Raw genomic sequence first — 8,595 nt, 5'->3', positions numbered from 1 at the left:
CTCTAGGATTGTCCTGTGCTTAGCTCTATTAGGTTTCTTCTTATCCTAAAAAAAACTCCCTTGTCCTTGCCGATGACAAGCATACCCATAACATGATGCAGCCACCATGTTGTGTTGGATTTGCCCCAAACATAACGCCTTGTATTCAGGACATACACTGAGTACACAAAACATTAAGAACACCTGCTCTTTCCATGACATAGATTGACCAGGTGAATCCAGGTGAAAGCTACAATGATGTCACTTGTTAAATCCACTTCAATCAGTGTAGATGAAGGGGAGGAGACAGGTTAAATAATGTTTTTTAAGCCTTGAGACAATTGAGACATGGATTGTGTATGTGTGCAATTCAGAAGGTGAATGGGCAAGACACAATATTTAAAGTGCCTTTGAGCGTGGTATGTTGGTAGGTGCCAGGAGCACCGATTTGTGTCAAGAACTGCAATGCTGCTGGGTTTTTCATGCTCAACAGTTTCCCATGTGTATCAAGAATGGTCAACCACCCAAAGGACATCCAGCCAACTTGACACAACTGTGGGAAGCATTGGAGTCAACATGGGCCAGCATCCCTGTGGAACGCTTTCGACACCTTGTAGAGTCCATGCCGATTAATTGAGGCTGTTCTGAGGGCAAAGGGGGGTGCAACTCAAAATTAGGAAGGTGTTCCTAATGTTTGGTATACTCAGTGTAAAGTTCATTTCTTTGCAGTTTTACTTTAGTGCCATATCGCAAACAAGATGCATGTTTTGGAATATTTTTATCCTGTACAGGCTTCCTTCTTTTCACTCAGTTGTTTAGGTTATTATTGTGAAGTAACTACAAGTTTTTGATCCAGCCTCAGTTTTCTCTTATCACAGCCATTAAACTCTGTAACAGTTTTAAAGTCACCACTGGCCTCATGGTGAAATCCCTGAATGGTTTCCTTCCTCTCCGGCAGCTGAGTTAGATTCAGGCTGTAACACAACAAAATGTGGAAAAAGTTAAGGGGTGTGAATATGGGAGAAACTTCCAGAAGGACAACCATCTCTGCAGCACTCCACCAATCAGGCCTTTATGGTAGAGTGGCCAGACGGAAGCCACTACTCAGTAAAAGGCACATGACAGCCCGCTTGGAGTTTGCCAAAAGGCACTGAAAGGACTCTCAGACCATGAGAAACAAGATTCTCTGGTCTGATGAAACCAAGATTGAACTCTTTGGCCTGAATGCCAAGCGTCACGTCTGGAGGAAACCTGGCACCATCCTTACGGTGAAGCATGGTGGTGGAAGCATCATGCTGTGGGGATGTTTTTCAGTGGCAGGGACTGGAAGACTACTCAGGATTGGGGGAAAGATGAATGAAAGGTTCACCTTCCAACAGGACAACGACTCTAAGCACACAGCTAAGACAATGCGGGATTGGCTTCAGGATAAGTCTCTGAATGTCCTTGAGTGGCCAGCCAGAGCCGGACTTGAACCCGATCTAACATCTCTAGAGAGACCTGAAAATCGCTGTGCGGTGACGCTCCCCATCCAACCTGGCTGAGCTTGAGAGGATCTGCAGAGAAGAATGGGAGAAACTCCCCAAATACAGGTGTGCCAAGCTTGTAGCGTCATACCCAAGAAGACTTGAGGCTGTAATCGCTGCCAAAGTTGCTTCAACAAAGTACTGTGTAAAGGGTCTGAATACTTATGTCAATGTGATATTTCCTTTATTTATTTATTTTTTTTTACAAATGTGCAAAAATGTCTAAAAACCTGTTTTTGCTTTGTCATTATGGGGTATTGTATGTAGATTGACGAGGCAATAAAACATTTAAATAAATTTTAGAATAAGGCTGTAACGTAACAAAGTGGGAAAAGTCAAGGGTTCTGAACACTTTACGAATGCACTGTAGGTAGGGTTAAAGTGACTAGGCAACAGGATAGATAATAGACAGTAGCAGCTGTGGGTAGCCATTTTATTAGCTATTTAGCAGTCTTGTTTTGCAGTCTTATGGCTTAGGTGTAGAAGCTGTTCAGGGTCCTGTTGGTTCCAGACTTGGTGCACTGATACCGCTTGCCGTGCGATAGCAAAGAGAACAGTCTATGGCTTGGGTGGCTGGAGTCATTGACAATTCTTTGGGCCTTCCTCTGACACTGCCTGGTATAGAGTTCTTTGATGGCAGGGATCTCAGCCCCAGTGATGAACTGGGTCGTACTCACCACCCTCTGTAGCGCCTTGCGGTCGAGTGCCTTGCATTTGCCGTACCAAGCAGTGTTAACTTTTTGAGGATCTGAGGGCCCATGCCAAATCTTTTCATGCTCCTGAAGGGGAAGAGGCGCTGTCATGCCCTCTTCACAAATGTGTGTGTGTGTGTGTGTTTGGACCATGTTAATTCCTTAGTGATGTGGACACAGGGGAACTTGAAGTTCTCAACCCGCTCCACTGTGGCCAGGAAGTAAAGGAGGAGACTAAGCACACACCCCTGAGGGGGCCCTGTGTTGATGGTCAGCATGGCGGATGTGTTGTTACCTACCCTCACCGTCTGGGGGCGGCCCGTCAGGAAGTCCAGGATCCAGTTGCAGAGGGAGGTGTTCAGTCCCAGGGTCCTGAGCTTGGTGAGGAAGTTGGAGGGGATTATGGTGTTGAATGCTGAGCTGTAGTCAATGAACAGCATTCTTACATAGGTATTCCTTTTGTCCAGGTGGGTGAGGGCAGTGTGGAGAGCAATAGAGATTGCATCATCTGTGGATCTGTTGGGGCAGTATGCGAATTGGAGAGGGTCCAGGTTGTCTGGGATGATGGTGTTGATGTGAGCCATGATCAGCCTTTCAAAGCATTTCATGGCTATAGATGTGAGTGCTTATGGGCGATAGTCATTTAGGCAGGTTACCTTGGTGTTCTTGTGTTCTATGGCGGTCTGCTTGAAACAAGTTGGTATTACAGACCGGGTCAGGGGTAGGTTGAAAATGTCAGTGAAGATACTTGCCAGCTGGTCATCGCATGCTCTGAGTACGCGTCCTGGTATTCCGTCTGGCCCCACTGCCTTGCAAATGTTAACCTGTTTAAAGGTCTTACTCGCATCGGCTAGCTAATTTTCCCCCAACTTCGGACACTCTCTAGTGGTTGGAGGACTAAATCACCTCGAGTTCAACATTTAAATGGACTGGAAAATAACGGTAAGTTATGCGACTAAAGACACCCTTCTAGCTAGCTGACCACCGATTTTCATTGCAATTTTTGTAAGTTAAGTTAGGTTTTGAGAGTTTTCAAAAAAGTTATATACATACACATTTTGTGGGACACGCTGTATATTGTAAAATTTGACTGCGCGACAGACCACACCTCATTTAATATCCAACTTTTTACCTCTGAAATATAGCTAACGGATTTTCTAATGTTGCTAGCTTAGTTGCTAAATGTTGATAGAACTGCTAAGTAAGCAAAAATGAAAGAAATTGTAAGCAAATTGTAGATAATACATATCATGAAAACAGCTGAATGTTGTCAAGCTTGACCTTTTCAGAATTGGAGTCCTTTGACGGGGCCATTTTACACAATCTGTAAAAATGTTAATAATAATTGGGACACTCATTTTCATTACAGATAACATCAAACAAAAAATGTGGGTACACTTTCAGTTATTGTGAAAACTTTCATCACCTTTCAATGCCTTAGCTTTGAAATGTAAATGTTTATACATATTCAGATTGAGTTATCTTTCTAAAATGTGTATAGTATGCCAAGTTATTTAGCTACATGTATTTACCACCACAGCATGGAGAAAGTCAAGAGGAAGCAGTGGAGTGAGGTGGACATGCCCCATGCCATGGAGGACTGCGGGGCAGGGATGGCTATCCGCCAGGCTGCCAAGGTTATGCTTCTTTTGTTTTTAGGAGATTACCACGTGTATGTGAATTTTATCTGCTAGTAACAGTTTTCTTTTCCTATCTACCAAGGTGCATGGTGTACCTCGGCAGACCCTGGTGGACAGGCTCAGCAGCCAGGTGACCCATGGTTGTCGCAGTGGACCACCCACATTGCTTGAAAATTCTCTGGTGTTCTATGTGTTTATGTACAGTTGAAGTCGGAAGTTTACATACACTTAGGTTGGATTAATTAAAACTTGTTTTTCAACCAATCCACACATTTCTTTTTAACAAACTATAGTTTTGGCAAGTCGGTTAGGACATCTACTTTGTGCATGACACAAGTAATTTTTCCAACCATTGTTTACAGACAGATTATTTCACTTATAATTCACTGTATCACAATTCCAGTGGGTCAGCTTCTGATAGGCTAATTGACATCATTTGAGTCAATTGGAGGTGTACCTGTGGATGTATTTCAAGGCCTATCTTCAAACTCAGTGCCTCTTTGCTTGACATCATGGGAAAATTAAAAGAAATCAGCCAAGACCTCAGAAAAAATAATTGTAGACCTCCACAAGTCTGGTTCATCCTTGGGAGCAATTTCCAAATGCCTGAAGGTACCACGTTCATCTGTACAAACAATAGTACGCAAGTATAAACACCATGGGACCACGCAGCCATCATACCGCTCAGGAAGGAGGCGCATTCTGTCTCCTAGAGATGAACGTACTTTGGTGCAAAAAGTGCAAATCAATCCCAGAACAACAGCAAAGGACCTTGTGAAGATGCTGGAGGAAACAGATACAAAAGTATCTATATCCACAGTAAAACAAATCCTATATCGACATAACCTGAAAGGCCGCTCAGCAAGGAAGAAGCCACTGCTCCAAAACCGCCATAAAAAAGCCAGACTACGGTTTGCAACTGCACATGGGGACAAAGATCGTACTTTTTGGAGAAATGTCCTCTGGTCTGATGAAACAAAAATAGAACTGTTTGGCCATAATGACCATCGTTATGTTTGGAGGAAAAAGGGTGACGCTTGCAAGCTGAAGAACACCATCCCAACCGTGAAGCACGGGGGTGGCAGCATCATGCTGTGGGTGTGCTTTGCTGCAGGAGGGACTGGTGCACTTCACAAAATAGATGACATCATGAGGAAGGAAAATTATGTGGATATATTGAAGCAACATCAGTCAGGAAGTTAAAGCTTGGTCATAAATGGGTCTTCCAAATGGACAATGACCCCAAGCATACTTCCAAAGTTGTGGCAAAATGGCTTAAGGACAACAAAGTCAAGGTATTGGAGTGGCCATCACAAAGCCCTGACCTCAATCCTATAGAAAATGTGTGGGCATAACTGAAAAAGTGTGTGCGAGCAAGGAGGCCTACAAACCTGACTCAGTTACACCAGCTCTGTCAGGAGGAATGGGCCAAAATTCACCCAACTTATTGTGGGAAGCTTGTGGAAGGCTACCCGAAACGTTTGACCCAAGTTAAACAATTTAAAGGCAATGCTACCAAATACTAATTGAGTACTAAACTTCTGACCCACTGGGAATGTGATGAAATAAATAAAAGCTGAAATAAATCATTCACTCTACCATTATTCTGACATTTCACATTCTTAAAATAAAGTGGTGATCCTAACTGACCTAAGACAGGGAATTTTTACTAGGATTAAATGTCAGGAATTGTGAAAAACTGAGTTTAAATGTATTTACCTAAGGTGTATGTAAACTTCCGACTTCAACTGTATGTAGAATGCTGGACTGACTGTTCTCAATGTGTGTGATGTAAATGTGGATGTGTAAGCCAAAACAAACACTTTCATCCTGGATGGACAATTATATATTCTATTCTATTGTAGGTTTCGGCACCCAGGGGAAACAATCCCACCACTGGGGAAGAGGTGGTGGGAAATGTTCAGGAGGAGGCACAAGAACCTGAGCATGAGGAGGCCGGACACCCTGGACAGGGGGAGAGCTGAGTGTGCCACATGTCCGACGATAGACACCTTCTTCACTTCTTATGAGAAGCACTTGCATGCAGTGAAGGAGCGCCCTCTCTTTCTCCTCTTTGATGGGCACAAGAGCCACATGGACCCGGAGGTGCTCGCGGCGGCACTAAGGGAAGGGGTTATACTTCTTTGTCTTCCACCACACTGTACCCATGTCCTGCAGCTGCTGGACGTGGCATACTTTGGCCCTTTAAAGGCTAAGTTCTCCAAGGTAGCTGGAGACCTTAGCCATTTTGACCACTCCTACATGGTAAACAAATCAGAATTTGCCAGAGTATTCCGCTACCCATACCAGCGCTACAAGGACATGCGCTATGTGGAACAAGGGTTTAAGAAGTGTGGCATCTTCCCTTTTGACCCTTCAGCCATTGAAGGGTCCTGTTTAATGCCGTCTCGGTCCCTACCGGGTCCCACCACTGCCTCTCCTGGAACCAGCAGCACTGTGCCGTCCATCAGCACCTCCTCCCCAGTAACCACAGGAGGACCCGCAGTCCCTGCTCCAGTCCCAGCCCCTGCTCCAGTCATAGCCCTAGCTCTAGAAGAGCACCCCCTAATAGAGGGGGTGCTGATAGCGAAGGACCTGGGGCACATCCTTACTGTCCTGAAGTATCGGCTAGACCGATACAGAAGACTCCCTGTGGTCGCCACATTCCTCACCGGGGAGGAATAGACGCGCCAGTGGCAGGAGATGGGTGAGAAGGAGAGGGCCGAGGCAGAGGAGAAAGAGCGTCAGGCAGCCCTCAGAACACAGTGGGCACAGGAGAGGGCTGCCATGGATGAGACCATTGACGCCATCGCCTCTGCTGGACCCCCTGCTGGAACCACTCCTGACAGCTGCATCACCACTGCCTCCCAGTGTGCAACACCTGTAGGAGCCGCCGGAGTCCCCAGCTGCAGAAGAAGGCCACGTGCCTACACTCCCGGCCACACCATCGTCAGCCCCTCAACCCCACCATTACAAACACCAGCTCCTCCAAGCCATCGGCGGCGGTTTTGTCCACCCCCACCACGATGCACACCACCTCCCCGTCTGTCACCACCAACACGGCCTCCTCTGGACCAACTGCCTCCTCCGTCTCCCCTGGTCACACCACCATAGCAGCCTTGTCTGGTGTCCCTGCCCCCTGCAATTTGAATACAGCCACCTCCACAGGTAAACACATGTTAAATTACGAAAAAATTACTGTTTGTTATCTGTTTTATAAAACAGCAATGTAAAAAAAAATAATCTCTCTTTACATATCTACAGTCCATAGCACCAGCCCTCAAGTCATCTCCACCTCCTCCAAAACTTCTGCAGCTTCCTCCAGAGGTATTGATGTAAAAAAGTTGAAAAGGGTTTTCATGAAACATGCTCTGTCTAACACTACTTTTTCTCAAACTGCAGCACAGAAAAGGAAGAGAAAAGCTCCACCGGTCACGTCTGTCACGCCACCCATGGCACTACTCTCAGGTACTCAGGTTTTTCTCTCTCTCAGTTGTATCAATTACTATTGTTGTTGAAGAACTTCTACATTTTGCAAAACCATGTTAATCAATTCGATTATTATTATTTTTTATATAAAAGAAGACACCACCTGCTGTGCTCGCTGTGGGGAGCATGATCCGCCTACAAGCTACCCTCAGGAGTGTAGATCCGAGGTGCCATGGGTGTGCTGTGACTTCTGCCAGCACTGGTTCCACTGCAGGTGTGTGCAGTGGGATCCAGAGCTAGCGTTGGAGCTGGATTTTTATTGTGATTTTTGTGACAATATAGGGATGGAGGTTGAGATGTGATTGTTTGTTTTGTTTGCGTTCATATGAAATTATTTATTTGTACAAACAAATACATGTCTAAAATATAATATATATATATATATATATATATATATATATATATTCAACCCATCTTGTGTATTTCTTCCTTTCCAAGTGCATCTCTGCAACACCAACTCTAACAGTGTTTTCATTGTTTATGTCAATGCGCATTACTGAAATGAAAGTTTTATTTGATGTAAATTATTCATACTCATTTATATTTTAGTATTCAACTGTTATCTACTTTCTCAAAACATAAGATTAATCTGTAAAACAAATTATGAGACATTATTTGGTTACAACACTGAATATGTTGGTGAAGAACCAATTTTTAAGAGTCCACAGGAGGGCGCACCGGGCTATGCAATGAAACGTTGACAGGCAAGTCATTATTTTTTTTGTACCGGAAGGCTAGCCAACTAGTCAACTATCTAGTAAACACTTCGGATACGAGGTTGGTGTCTATTTTTTTAACAAAATTAAATGGATATATCTTGTAATTGAACAAAATAGTAAGGTGGCCAATAACTAGGGACCGTATGCCGATTAATACGGGACGTATTTTTTTGCTAAACCACTTATCAAAAAGCTGTTAATAGTAGTATTTCAACTGAACTGTCAAACATGCTAATTGCTAACCCGTTAGCTAACATTTTTTACGACATCAATAATCACAAAACATTGATGGCTTGATCACAAGATAACACTGTTGAAGGTAATATATTTCTTAAATGCTGTTGAATATGCCGATAATACGGGGTTCCACGCTACGGAGAACGAGATCACACAGACGTCCGGAACAGCTGGTGCTCTCATGCATGGTTCAGTGTTGCTTGCCTCGTAGCGAGCATAGAAGGCATTTAGCTCATCTGGTAGGCTTGCGTCGCTGGGCAGCTTGCGGCAGGGTTTCCCTTTGTCATCCGTGATAGTTTGCAAGCCCTGCCAT

At 44.4% G+C, this 8,595-nt stretch overlaps 1 long non-coding RNA gene across 1 annotated transcript; it reads left to right on the top strand.

Annotated features, from left to right (window-relative positions):
- The first annotated feature begins 6,963 nt into the window (after window positions 1–6,963).
- Window positions 6,964–7,541, top strand: LOC121568329. Its single transcript, XR_006001230.1, has 3 exons — window positions 6,964–7,005; window positions 7,240–7,305; window positions 7,420–7,541. It is a non-coding gene; the product is annotated as an uncharacterized LOC121568329 (long non-coding RNA).
- Window positions 7,542–8,595: the final 1,054 nt, after the last annotated feature.

This window comes from Coregonus clupeaformis, chromosome 6 (genome assembly GCF_020615455.1).
Source record: "Coregonus clupeaformis isolate EN_2021a chromosome 6, ASM2061545v1, whole genome shotgun sequence".
Taxonomy (NCBI): domain Eukaryota; kingdom Metazoa; phylum Chordata; class Actinopteri; order Salmoniformes; family Salmonidae; genus Coregonus; species Coregonus clupeaformis.
Note: the sequence above shows the minus strand (reverse complement) of the source record. Positions and strands in the feature narration are given on the sequence as shown.